Here is a 15,208-nt window from a genome sequence, read left to right on the forward strand (position 1 = left end):
GGGCATGGGCTGATTCGGCATGTTCCATGCGACTCACAACATTGCTATGGCATCCACAGACCTGCCTGTCTGCAGTGGGCTGATTTGGCACATTCCGCGCAACCCACGATGTTCCTCTCTAGATTTATTAATCATGTCTTGCACTATGAGCACAATCTTTGCTGTTAGCTGAGAAATCATTTCTGATTTCATTTTTTCCAGATCCTGTTTTGTTGGCAGTTCAGGGAGTCCATGTGTTTGAGTATCAGATTGTTCCATCTCATTTCCCTTTTGGGTTGCCTTAGGTGATCTGGAAGTCTGTTTTTGAGGCTTGTTTACATGTCTTCTCATTTCAACGGGAGGGGGGAGGTGGAGGGAGGAGAGGAATGTGTGTTTCTGGTGCCCACTTGACTTACCTCCTTGTCACTGGCTGTTGTGATACAGTGGCCAGCAAAGTTCACCTCCTCTCTGCTGGGGGTAGCTTTGCTCCTTGGTGCTGGGGATGGTGGTATGGTGGCCTGGAAATTTCAATTATTTTAAAATTTTGAGACAGGGTTTCACTCTGTTTCCCACATGGAACTTGAACTTGTATTCCTCTTGTGTCAATTTTCCAAAGTTTTGGGTTTGTAGGTGTGCACAAGACATCTGTCTAACAAGTAAATTTTATTACTTTTTCAAAACTACATAAAATGAAAATTATTCTTAAAGCATTAAGATAGTATTGAGCATTTAATGTAGTTAAATAATATTTCAGTATTTTAGTCACTGAAGTTAGAAAACAAGAAACTGCTCAGTTTCTTGTGCATTGTGCAGACATTATCTGAAGCAATACTTAGGTATCAAGTACACCTCTATTTACTCACTGCTTCAGCCATGGTACTGAATACAAGAGCCCTAAGGATGCTTTTTACTGAACACTGTCTTGAAGGTGGACAGCACTCTAGAAACTAGCCATGTGGATGTACTCTAGGAAAAGTTCTGGGCCTGGATTCTATCTAAGGGTCATCTGATTCTTGATCACACTCTTCAATTTCTTTTTAACCCAGAGGAAAAACACCAGAATAGGAAGTGCAAAGCAATTATCATTTATTGACATAAGTGGTAAGAGAGTGCTCTTTCTTATGGACAAAAATCTTGTTGTTTCACATAAAGAAACATCATTTAGGGAAAAGCAAATTCTCTTTCCTCAAAACAGAATCCACATTCTCAATTATTTTGGAGTAAACTTGAAATAAGTATCAGCAGTGAAATGTAGCCAGAAAGAAAAAAAAAATGGCTTCTCCAGGAGGTTAAATGTAAAGTGAGAGAGGAAGAAAATTGGAGAGTGAAGCTAATTAGTTTCTCTAAGCTTTCTTGAGAGAAGCTAAATTTCAGCAAATTCTTTTGTTTTCAAAACATCTGCTTGAGTTTGTTCTCTTATGATTCTTACAGTTGTTTTGATAGTTTGCCCTGCTTCTGGGTTTGCATATATTGAACTGATTATTTGTCACAGTGGGAGTGGGTACATTTAAATTTATGCCTGGCTGGGAGAGAAAAATGTGTGACTTAATGACAGTACAAAGAAGGGTCAAAGAGATCCAGATATTGGACTCATTTCCAAACACATACTGCTTGCCACTTCTTCAGTAGCTGGGTGACATTTATTTTAATGCTATTTAAATGCATCTAGATTCTCCCACACTGTGCTGCATGCAAGTATTCATGAGAAAGTCTACATTTTCTGCATAATACATGGGATTTTGAGCTAATCATGGCCCATTCTTACATAGCTATTAAATATCAAAAATATGTTTTCATTAATCAGGTAGCATTTAATTAATGTTAAATATCCAGTTGATTAAATTTCAATTAGATGCCTATTCAAAACAGTGACATTTCATGTGTTATTGGACAACCTTACCACTTGCAGATGGCATGCAATAAAAACATTAGCCAAATATTATACCATGACTGGTTGAACAAACTGAAGCACATCCATCTTAATAAAATATATTATAGATCAGGCCTCTGCAGTATATCCAACAATGAAATTAAGACAATAACAGATTGTTGTTCACTCTAACATATGCTGCCAGTGGAACATATTTTGTATTTGTGTATAACAAGCAGATGAAGATGTGTAATATTCTGTCTTTGATCTTGAGCACTTTTTACTTAGTATTAAATAACAAACACCAAAGCAGATGGATTATGGAGTTATGAATTTGAGCATATCTGATGACTACTTCACACACTCATCAAAAATATGCTACCAGAATTATTAGTGTTATTCATAAGCATAGAAATACTCATTAATATTCTATTAGTATCACTTCACTTTTCCATATTTAGTTTTGGGACAAAAATATTCCTAAAAGAAGAACAAAATTATTAATAACAGTCATGATATACATTCTTTATTAGTATGCATTAGGTATTATTTCCAGTTTTACCAAGATTTTATAATTAAAAATGTACAAGCTGAAATAAATTACTATTCCCATTCATACTTTTCTAATGGAGAAGCATTAAGTAGAAGAAGATTAATTAAATTCCCCCCAAGTTATATTAAAATTAATTGGTTGTGCTGGTGGGATTCAGATCAGGGCAGATTGCATCCAAAACCCATAGTTTAAGAAAGCTGCTATGGTTCTTCTTTGAATGTTTTCACCCAAAACCCTGACATCAATGTTGTTCATTGAATGTTAACACCACTCTCCAGAGAACTGCTTTATAGAATGGGCTATAAGGTAATTAAGTAAAGATAATTCTTACTGATTTCAGCAATCCAGACATCTAGTGTAGTGCCTAAAATAAGAGTAGACAGTGAATTTGTTTAAGTGATTGAATGATTAAGCAGATGAGCTATTGATGGTTGAGTGGCTGACATAAATTCTAGTATGCTGGAAACATTGACTTACACTTCTTGGTCATTTCTTCATACGGATGTCTTGATGTTTTGATTAGCTAGGTTGAGACAGAACTGAGTCCTATGAGATTCACATACATAAATGTATACACATACACAATATGTAAATGTATACACATACATCAATTCACATGTACATATTGATGAAAATATATTTTACATATTGTTCCAATGATCAAAAAACACTAAATTACATTATCTCCTTTTTACAATATGTAGATTTTTTTACTCATATCTTTTAGTGAAATGAAAAGCTGTTTAGAATACAATTTTGTAACCAGAGGGTACTTTGGTGCTGAATAACGGTACTATTTGCTGACTTATCACCTTCTCTATGATAGAAATTTCTCTCAGCCATTAACTGGTGCAGTTGTTTTTGTTGATTAGTTTTTCTCTAATGCTAACCCCTATTTACTGTTTTTTTTTTTCCTGGATACCAAGGGTGCATTGGATAACATCCACACAATCAGTGTCAATGAATAATTACATGTTGCAGTGGGAGATCATTTACTAAATAGCATGCTATGTATTATTCTTAAATACTAAAAATTATCACAAACCTTAAATTGATTTCCACTTTATTTCCGCATATCTTTAATTAGGTGAAGATATCAGGCACAATGTGTATATATTTTTCCAAGTATTAGCTCATGTAGACAATAGAAATACATTATTCACTGTGACATTTCCATAAAATATGGTTTGGAAAAGTTACAATTTTTCTAATTCTTTGATCATTCTTCAGCATAGTAAGGGAAATATTTCCTTTTCAGGCAAGAGGATTTATTTGGTAAGTATTTTATTTTTATTTTATTTTATTTTCCTCCAACTCTCTCTTCTAATCCACTTTCTATGTGACTTCTAGATTGATTTAGTTTATGGATAGTCTCAGAACAACCCATCTACCAATATCCTAATCAGTCTCAATGCTGTATGGCATGAACTTCAAGTTACTCTTCATAGCAAGACATAGACATGAGAAAATTATCTTTCTTGCCATTCTTCCTCCCTAATATTTCATTTGTTCACTCTAACTGGAAGGTTCTTCTCTCTTAACTAGCGACCCCACTTTGGACCCAGAAGTAAGAGAGTAGTCCACTCAACTGTGATCTTGAAGGTACTTCTATTGGCCCAGCAACTCTGCAGGAGGAAGTCTGTCCTCACTGTTATTAGTCTGTAAAGACTGGAAGAGGTGTTTGTTCCTCCACATGCACAGACAGTAAAGCAAAGCTACACAGACAGTAAAGACAGGCAGACCTAACACTACACAAGGAAATTCCAGGAACCAAAATTCATGGGGTGAAGCAAAAGCAGTTTGATGCAGGAAATTTGTAGAAATAAGTGCTTACATTAGGGAGAAAAGAAATTTTAAATAATAAAGCTAACTTTTACATTTTGGAAAGAAAATGAAATACTACCACTTCCTCTATCCTGTAACAATAAAATTAATGTAGAAAAGTGCTTTATGTAAGGTGTAGATTCCAGTCTTGTAAACAATTCTCTCATTATATTAATAACTTATTGGTAAACATTTTTATCAACATAAACAAAACAATAAAATTATATAATAATATGTGTGCATCCAAGACAATAGCCGTCTTTACTAACAATTAGAAATCACCTATTATTTTTGGACTTAAAAACAGATTCCTCATGACAAAACAACATGCTTATTTAATGAAACATTTAAGATACAGACAAATAAAAACCAAAAACTTTTAATTCTCAAAGCAGATTTAATGACATTTAGTATATATAAGGGCATCTAATCCTTGTATGTATTAAAGACAGGCAAATGGTAAAGGTCTTTCCATATTAATGAATATTAGTGACCCACATAATGTTAATATGCACAAAAAAATCCCACAGTGTAATAATTTATTTAATTTGGGAATTTGTGTTGTTTTGCAGTTTTCCAAATGATTATAATTACTATCATATAGTGTTTTCTTGAAATTCATTTTTAGTCATGGTATTAATGGAGTGAAGGAAATGAATACTTTCAAGGATTTTAAAAGCAATTTACTGAAGTTGGACTACATCACTCTCCTAAAAACAGAAAAGTCTATTCGTCTGTATTCCAATCAAGATTGTATTTCTTTATGCTTGGAGATGAAACCCTAAGAATTAGAAGCATATACATACATATAAAATTGTACATATTATATATAAATATGTGTATGATCGAACATAGGTTTCTATTATTATTGCAGTATTTTTTATTCAGATGTAATATTCCACACTGAATAAATTCTCTTTCTACTGCAGAATAAGAAACTATTAATGATAGAAGACAGAAATACACTTTTTCTTCTAAAATATGGTCTAAATATATTTTACTCATGAATGTTTTTCTTATTCTCTCATGAATGTATGAAATATTTCTTTGATTCTTTGGAAAGTGATTAGTTTTTATTTTAACTTTGTGATTCTAACAATTATTTGTTTTCCTACATGAATAAATTAGAGTCCAGTGAACGATGCTGAACATAAACAAATATACTTTCAACAATTTTTGAACATTTCATTTGAAGTCAAACCAAATGAAATTAAAAATTTAAGAGGGGCTGGGGATTTAGCTCAGTGGTTCTGCTGCCTGCCTCGCAAGCACAAGGACCCGAGTTTGATCCCTGGTACCAAAAAAAAAAAAAAAAATTTAAGAAAAGTTAGTGGTGTGTTTATGAATGAAGATTATTATAATATAGATGTAAACTTCAGAAATATGTCAAAAATTTTGAATAATTTCTTATTTAGATTTTATCAGAGCTCAAACAAACATAAATCACTTTAATTTTCCTAGTAAAATATCAACTATCAGATATCAAATTTAATTTAATATATTGTTATGAATCACATTGTTTGATACTAAGGATATTCATGAAAAATATTCTATTTAATAAGCAAATTAATATTCTATTTCATATTCCCAAACTTAAGCCATTTAATTTTTCTAGGGATAGAGATTAAGGGACTTGTTAAAACTCTAATTGTAGTCTAGTGCTTGCTCTACCATTTAATCTTGGTGCAGTGGTTTTATCTTCAAGATATTATTAAGTAATTTTAATACTTTTGATATTCCCTACCTGTTGGGGTAATCATTATTTCTGAATTTTCAAGCTAAATGACACAGATTCCAAAATATTTCACTAAAGCACCTTTTTTCTTTTCAATTTCTGAAAGAAATTATGACCATTGTAATCATTTCTTTTTTTTCAACCATGACTATTGCCTTCCCTCTTAAGCTCTCTGAGACCAAAGGTATGCATGCATATATATATATGTGTGTGTGTGTGTATATATATATATATATATATATACACACACACACACATATATATATATTCTATGGATATATTATTCTATGGATATATATGGACATATGTATGGATGGAATATATATATATATGTATTATTATATTTGGAGTTTAGTCGAAGCATAGGCAGCATACTTTTTTGTGTTAAGATGTTGAAACTATCAGAATTGTGCTTACTTCTACTTAAAACTGTTTAAGTCTTCTACAGAAAAGAGAAATGAGGGCAAGGGCTATGGACAGTGAAGGTATGGAAAAAGATATTCTTCAAAGGGCACAATGTCTCAGAAATGAGTAGTAAGTCCTGAAGATCTGATGTACAGCATGATGACTACAGATAACAGTAATGTATGATGCAGCTGAAAATTACTAAGAGAGATTTTATACACTTTCAGTAACATATTCAGGCCTGAATACTTCCATCACTCACACAAGACAATTACGTAAAGTAACAGATGTATTTATCACCCTGTTTTAATCATTTTACAATGTATGCATGTATCAAAACATCATGTTGTGCCTCATAAATATGTGCAATTCTAATTTGCCAATTATAACTTAATAAAGCTGAATATAAATAAGGAAAGAACAGTACTGGAAATTATACTGTTATGATAATTTCAGTGGAACAAAGTACCTAGTATTTGTACAGGTATAAACAAACACAAACATTCCTGCAAATTCATAGTCTCTAAAGTTACGAGCCATATAGGTAATCAGACAATGGAAAATCACCATATGATTCTTGACTTTTTTTCCAATAATTCTTTTAAATTTGAGGGTAGTAAAAAGGTTGGTGAGGGAAACATCTTTTCTTATCTGCCAGTGCTGGTACAGAGTGAGAGTGCAGCAGAACTAAATTACCCACAATAAAAAATATAATATGGTAATAAATGAATCTTTAAGATCCTTTAAATTTCAAACTTTAATCTTTATAGCTTTGGTGTCCTTCATATTTTTTTCTAAATATACATTGGGACTCTGAAGATTTTCTTCTCCAGAATTAATACACACAACATTTTAGATATTACCTTGTGTATTCAATTTAGACACTATCCTGTGTATTAATCAATATGAATACCATTTAGGTTTTTATTTTTTGGAATCATGTGCTTTAATTGTTTTTTTTTTCTCCTAAACTTGTTATGCATATTTTTTTTTACTAAAGTAAAAATGACAAAAGCAGCATATCTTACTCAGAGTCTTATTTTCTATAATTAATGATCCATATATGCACAAAATGATTAATATAAGTCTGAAAATCCTATGAAAGTATATAACGGCTGTGAGGTAATTTTATTAAAATGATCTTTTTCCTTTTTCTCTTCTTCGACTTTCCATCATCCACATCATGTAATTCAAGTTAATAAATTAGTATATATTATTATATATTTTTCTACTTGATCATGTAATATTATAAATATTTTTATAAAAGTAGTGGATTTAGGGATCATAATATAAATTATTCTTTATCTTGTTTTTCTCCCTGAAAAAGTTTCATGGAAATCTATGTATAAAACTTTGCATAACTAAATTATTATTTAAATAGTTTCATTCCATCTGCCAAAATTGTTTTATTAATGTGAAAGTTATTTTTGTATATCAAGGAGGAAATGGACTCAACATTCTGTCCAGATGAGTGGCCAATTATGTCAATGTTTTATTAAGTCATTTACCATATGTTAAATGTTAAACACTGGGACTTTTTTGAAATTCTATTTCTAACCATTAAAATTTATTTTGATTACAATGGCATTATTTTATGTACTTTCAATTCTTCATTCCTACAATGTTAAGATACTCTTCTCCAGCACAGGAAAGAAATGGAATCCATAAAACAGATGCAAACAGATATCCAGGAGATTAAAAACTCCATTGATAGTTTATGTGACAGAATGAACAAATGTGAGGGCAGAATATGAGATACAGAAGACAGGACTTCAATTAGTGATGAAAAAAAAGAAAAATGTCTTAAAAATAGTAAGGGACCATAAGAAATCAATCCAGTAGCTGCTAGATGATGCAAAGAAGAATAACATAAGACTGATTGGAGTCAGTGAAGAAACAGGAGATTGGAAATGACAGAAAAAAACTGTTCACAGAAGTAATGGCAGAAAACTTCCCAAGCAGTGGAAAAAACTTGACATATAGATAAGTGAGGCATAGAGGTCTCCAACTAGCCATGATCAAAAAAAGTCTACACCTAGGCATATAATAGTTAAGATTCCAGAAACTCAACAGAAGAACAATATCCTATGAGCAGCTAGAGAAAAGAAACAAATCACATACAAAGGAAAGCCCATCAGAATCACAGAAGACTTCTCAACACAAACCCTCAAGGCAAAAAGAGCTTGGAGTGACATATTCCAAGCCCTAAAGGAAAACAGCTTCCAACCCAGATTGATGTACCCTGCAAAACTATCTTTCAAAATTCAGGGAGAAATAAAACACTTTCATGACAAAGAGCACCTTAGGAACTTCATGAAAACCAAATGAGCACTCCAAAAAATTTTAAACAATATCCTAGTAAAAGCTAATGAGGATTACAACCTAAGGAAGCCCAGCAGAATGAATCCATTGGGCACAATAAGAAGTTAAAAGCAAAAAATCCAACACAAAGAAAAAGTCATGACAATGATAACTCAATATGTATCAGTTATAACCACCAATGTTAATGGTCTCAACTCACCAGTCAAAAGAAATAGACTGGCAGAATGGGTCAAGAAGCAAGATCCAACAATATGCTGCATACAAGAAACACACTTAATTCAAAAAGAAATTCATAGACTGAAAGTTGAAGGGTGGAAAATAATATTCCATGTGACAGGAACCCCCCCCCAAAAGCAGGAGTAGATATCCTCTTTGCAGATCAAATGGATTTCAAACCAACACTAATTAAGAGAGACAAAGAAGGACACTACATCCTTGTAAAGGGAAAAACTCAAGAGGAAGAGATGACAATCATAAATATATATGCACCCAATACTAGTGCACCCAACTATATAAAACAAATATTAACAGACATGAAAAATTAAATAAGCACTAATGTAATAGAGTGGGGGACCTCAATACTCCACTGTCAAAAATAGATGAACTAGACAAAAAATAAACAATGAAATACTAGAACTCCATCAAAATCTTGAAAAAATGGACTTAACAGATGTTTACAGAGTGTTCCACACCACAAAATCAGAATACACATTCTTTTCAGCTCCACACAGGTCATTCTCCAAAATAGACCACTTACTCATGCATAGAAGATGATTAAGTAAGTGCAAAGGAATTGAAGTTATCCCCTGTATATTATCAGACCATAGTGTGATGAAATTGGAAATCAATAGCAAAATAAATGCAAGAATTTCATAAACATATGGAAATTGAACAACACACTTCTAAATAACCAATGGATCACAGAGGAAATTAGAGAAGAAATCAGATAGTTTCTACCATTAAATGACAATATCATTACAACATGTCAGAATCTATGAGACACCATGAAAGCAGTCTAATGAGGGAAATTCATAGTAGTGAATACTCATATTAGGAGAACAGAGCAAGCTCAAATAAACAACCTGATGCTGAACCTCAAGCTTCTAGAAAAAGAACAGCAGGACAGTCCAGGCTGCCATACCACTGCTCCCAGCGCAGACAAGGTGAGCCACACGGGTGCCAGCAGAATCCTCCCCATAGAAATGAGAAGATATGCAAACAAGCCTCAAAAACAGACTTCCAGATCACCTACAGAAACCCCAAAGGGAAATGAGATGGAACACTCTGATACTCAACCACCTAGACTCCCTCAACTGGCAACAAAAGAGGATCTGGAAAAAATGAAATCAGCAATAATTTTGCAGATAACAGCAAAGAATATCCCCATAGTGCAAGACATGACTAATAAATCTAGAAAGGACACAGACAAAAAAATAGAGGAGCTGAGGAACATAATAGAATCCCAACATAGGAAACAAATGGAATCCATAAAACAGATGCAAACAGATTTCCAGGAGATTAAAAACTCCATTGAAAGTCTACACAGCAGAATGAGCCAATGTGAGGACAGAATTTCAGATATAGAAGATAAGATTGCAATTAGTGATCAGGGAAAGAAAAATTTCTTGAAAATGGTAAGGGACCACGAGAAATCAATCCAGCAGGTACTAGACGATGCAAAGAAGAATAACACAAGACTGATCAGAGTCAATGAAGAAACAGGAGAGGGTGCAGACAACACACAAAGCTATTCACAGAAGTGATGGCAGAAAACTTCCCAAGCAGGGGCAAAGAAATTGACACAGAGATAAGTGAGGCATATAGGACTCCAACTGGGCTTGATAAAAAAAAAAATCTTCACGTAGGCATATAATTGTTAAGATCCCAGAAACCCAACAGAAGAACAAGATTCTACAAACAGAGAAAAGAAACAAATCACACATACAAAGGAAACCCCATCAAAATCACAGCAGACTTCTCAATGCAAACCCTCAAGGCAAGAAGAGCTCGGAGTGACATATTCCAAGTTCTAAAGGAAAACACCCTCCAATCTAGATTGATATACCCTGCAAAACTATCTTTCAAACTTCAGGGAGAAATAAGATATTTTCATGACAATGAGCACCTTAGGAACTTCATGAATACCAAACCAGCACTCCAAAAAAAAATTTTAGACAATATCCTAGGAAAAGACAATGAGGATAGCAACTCCAGGAAGCCCAGCAGATTGAATCCATTGGGCACAACAAGAAATTAAAAGCAAAGGGGAAGAATCCAACACAAAGAAAAAGTCATGACAATGATAAGTCAATATGTATCAGTTATAACCATCAATGTTAATGCTCCATTCACCAATCAAAAGAAATATCCTGGCAGAATGGGTCAAGAAGCAAGATCCAACAATATGCTGCATACAAGAAACACAATTCAAAATGAAACTCATAGACTGAAAGTTAAAGGGTGGAAAACAATACTCCATGCAACAGGAACCCCTAAAAAAGCAGGAGGAACTATCTTCTGCAGATCAAGTGGATTTCAAACCAACACTGATTAAGAGAAACAAAGAAGGACACTGCATTCTTGTAAAGGGAACAATCCAAGAGGAAGAGATGACAATCATAAATATCTATGCACCAAACATTAGTGCACCCAACTATATAAAGCAAATACTAATGGACATGAAAAATCATATAAGCACTAATACAATAGTGGGCGATCTCAATACCCCACTGTCACAAATAGATAGATCAACTAGACAAAAAATAAGCAATGAAATACTAGAACTCAATCAAACTCTTGAACAAATGAACTTAGCAGATGTTTACAGAGCATTCTATCCCCTCCCCCCAAATCATAATACACATTCTTTTCAGTTGCACACAGGTCATTCTCCAAAATAGACCACATACTCACTCATAGAACACGTTTAAGTAAGTGCAAAGGGATTGAAATTATCCCCTGTATATTGTCAGACCATGGTGTGATGAAATTGGAGATGAATAGCAAAATAAACTGCAAAAATTTCATAAACACATGGAAATTGAACAACACACTTCTGTTTCCTTTAATTCCTGTACCCACCCAAATTTCCAGATTTCTAGAAGAAGAATTTCAAGATTTCTAGAGCTGTTACATCTAATATTTTTACCATATTTCCCTTCCCTGCCTCTTACCACCTTTCCTACCACCAAACATAAGCAGACTAGTTTTCTCCCAGAAATTCTAGTATGGTTATTTCTTTGTTATTGTTGTAATTTCCATTGCGCTTTTTCTATAACTTGTATATTGAAGTGTTAAGATATTTTTTCACTTTTATTTTTCCTTAAATTCAGGCCATTTTAATTCATTTCTTGTGGTTTTCCACTTCTTCCTTGAGAATGTTTTCACATGTACTTTGTTGACAGTAGAACTCACAGTTTGTAAAATCCTCATGATTCTCCTTTTGCCCTTACCAGTGAATGCCCCTGGGTTAAGTATAGGATTCTCAAGTAACAAGTCTCTGTACCTGGCTAGTATTATTCCACTATCTTCTAGTATCCAGTGCAGAAGATGGGATATTGGATATAATCATGATAATTTGCCTCTATAGGTTAATTTTCCTTTCTCTCTGAAGTCTGCTACAAGGTTTGCATTATTCAAATACTCATGGCTGCTAGGAGGTTATGGCTTTATATTTCTAGAATTTGGTGTATCTTTTAAATGTTGTGGGCCTCATGTTTCTTCACCTTGGGAACAATTTTACAAGTTGCACTTATTATTTGTGCTAGTTAATCTTAATGGACAGTCTGCTTGGATTAAGGGATTCTTGGGGTGGTGACCGGACCATGGGTTGCTCTACCCATCAGGGGATTAACCCACTGACATTCATAGCTAAATGTTTTGTGAGGAGATAGGACCAAGTGGGAAGAGTTGGGTCAGGTCCATTTGGTGACCCCAAATGCAGAGAATCCATGGGCAGGCTATCATTCCTCTATAACAGCACCGGGAGGGAGCCTCACTGCCCTTCACTCTTCTATGAGTTTTGCAACCTCAAAAGGAGTGAGGATGGATCCTCATCACTTAGTCATTCTTTGGTTCTTTGTGGCCTTTAACACCAAGCTATTCATGTTGGGCAGTGCCAAATTGACTCCCAGGATGATGATTACAGAGGCTTATCTTTCCACAACCATCAACATTCTAAAAATTCACCCCAGATTTCATTGGTATAGGAATAGTCTGTAGGTGGGGCTGCTAGGCTAGAGAGAAGAAAGTGCTACGGCAGCTTTTCCTACTGGGACTTCCATAGTGCTCTAAGCCTTCTTATCAATCTGTAGTCATCGGGCTCTGTAGATTCTTGGTTCTGGAAAGAAATACAGAACACGGAAGGAGAGGAATAAGAACTTATGCTCACCATTGTCTCAAAAATTCTCTCCAATAATTTCATTGATTAAATAGAAAAACAGGAGCCAGGAAAAAAATAGTTATATGAACAAGCAATATTTAATAGTTAAAACATTATCCCCAAAGTCCAAACTACAGCAACCCTTCTCAAGGACTGTATGCATAAGGTGATGATATTTTAAAGCCTGCGAAAAAATATGTGTAAGCAAAGACATAATTCATATTCATGATCATAGAAATTTGCTCCACATATTTTGGTTGTATTATTTACCAAGCTTCTTGTAGCCATGAACCTCAATAACCCAATGTAAAGGAATGGAAAAAGTGTACTTGTGCTAGAAATCACTGCACTATAAACAGAGTAGTGTGTTCTATAGAAATAGACCTTTCTTTATTGATTCTTTAGGTTGTTTTCTACAGCAAGTTATCAGAAATATTTTCACTGGGCATCTGCATCAAAATTCATGTGCAACTAGCTTGCCTAGCCAAGCATTGTATTCTTTACTTGATATTCAAGGCAGTTGGATGATTCTACTTAGCTTGAGTGGCACTCTGCCACACATATAATATGGCTCGAGGAGAACCGGAAGAGTCACTGAAGCTAACCATACATTACATGCATGATACACTCGCCAGATGGCTCTTCTCACATTGCTGTGGTTTCATAAGCTCCGCTGACATTGTCATTAAGTTCTGAAATTCTATTATGCTCACTTTGCCGTCCTCAAAATAGATGCTTATGAAGGTTGCTGCTTTAACAAATAGAACTTGCACACAAAGGTTCTGTCACCTACACTTGTAAATAATTATGTTGTTCCATGTATTCATAATAAGTAATGAAAGAGTCAGTTCAGAAGTAAGAAACCATAGCAAGCAAGAGTGAGTAGAAACCAAAAATTGTACCACTGAGTTTTTTTTCTGGTAGTATTCAAATGTAAACCGACCTTTCCCCTACCTTTCTCTTACTCACTTTTGGAGGAGCATGTTTTTATGGTGCTTATTAACATATATGACAGAGACTGTAAAATGTGACAAATTGGATCAGCCTGCAGCATTCTCATTAAAGTTTATGTTGCTTAGTTATGTGTCTGCATTTGGCTTAGTGGTATAAAGCTAGAAATGTAAGTCTCAGCTTTGCCTTTGATGGCTTTCTGTCCTATGCACTTAAGGACAGGTGTTGCTTGTGTGACTTTGTGACATCAGCATGGGTGGAGAAATACTCAGGAGCTCACAGCCTCACAGTGTTGTTTTCCCATCAGAATCTCAGTGCTACAGGTATTTCAAACTACTGATATTTTAGAGTAATCAGAATTTCACTTCAGATTAAAACCTTATTATTTTTGTACATGGCCTTTATATAGAATGATTGGGTATTGGAATGAACAAGTCAATATATTTTTCTTTCATTTGTCTATTTCTCAAGACAATTAGCTTTGAATTAAATTATTTAGTTATTTCCATATTTAACCTTGATGCTTTGACAACTTTTTATAAATTAAAATAGGATGTGAAACAGATAATATTATTTAAATTATTCACTCTAGTTAGATTTATCACTAATGTCTCACTTTCTAAACTTTTCTGTCTTATTTATATTTTTAGAATGAAACGTCCCGGACCTGTTCTATATTCCTAGCCATCAACAGTTCTGTTATTTTCTTCAGCTTATTTCTTTGGCATTGTGAATATATTTGAATCACAGTTTTTCTTGAGTGAATAAATTTCTTCCCATACAGGTGGATATGTTTAGTTTTTTCTACTGAATATGCTACAGAAAGTTGCCATGTCTAATATATTTGGAGAATATTTTTCTATGATATAATGTTGTTCTCAAACTCTTCTATTTCTTTTCTGCATTATTTTGATTGAGTTTATTTTTCCTGTTCCTTCTTGGCCTTTACAAGTCCCAAATATGTCAATACATTAAAAGTAAAATATAGTTATGCATTTATTACTTACTAGATTTTGACTTTGAATAATTTTTGAGATTGATGAAATAAAATTTTTCACATTCTCTATCTGGACATTTTTTTTTACTTACTATCAAATAGTAGTATTACATTAAAATTTTTTAAAACAAATGTTAAGAATTTCAAATTCTTGAGCGATGACTAAATTGATGTTATATTCATTTAATATA

General features: G+C 33.6%; 1 long non-coding RNA gene across 1 annotated transcript in view; it reads left to right on the top strand.

The window, feature by feature from the left end:
• LOC147828823 (uncharacterized) overlaps positions 1–14,970 on the top strand; it is a 105,979-nt gene extending 91,009 nt beyond the window's left edge. Inside the window, exon 3 of the long non-coding RNA XR_015450056.1 lies at positions 14,671–14,970. This is a non-coding gene — a long non-coding RNA (uncharacterized LOC147828823). The remainder of the gene's footprint in view (positions 1–14,670) is intronic.
• Positions 14,971–15,208: the final 238 nt, after the last annotated feature.

Source organism: Heterocephalus glaber, unplaced genomic scaffold (genome assembly GCF_053883595.1).
Source record: "Heterocephalus glaber isolate CG9 unplaced genomic scaffold, H.glaber_assembly_v1.0 deba00000901, whole genome shotgun sequence".
NCBI lineage: Eukaryota > Metazoa > Chordata > Mammalia > Rodentia > Bathyergidae > Heterocephalus > Heterocephalus glaber.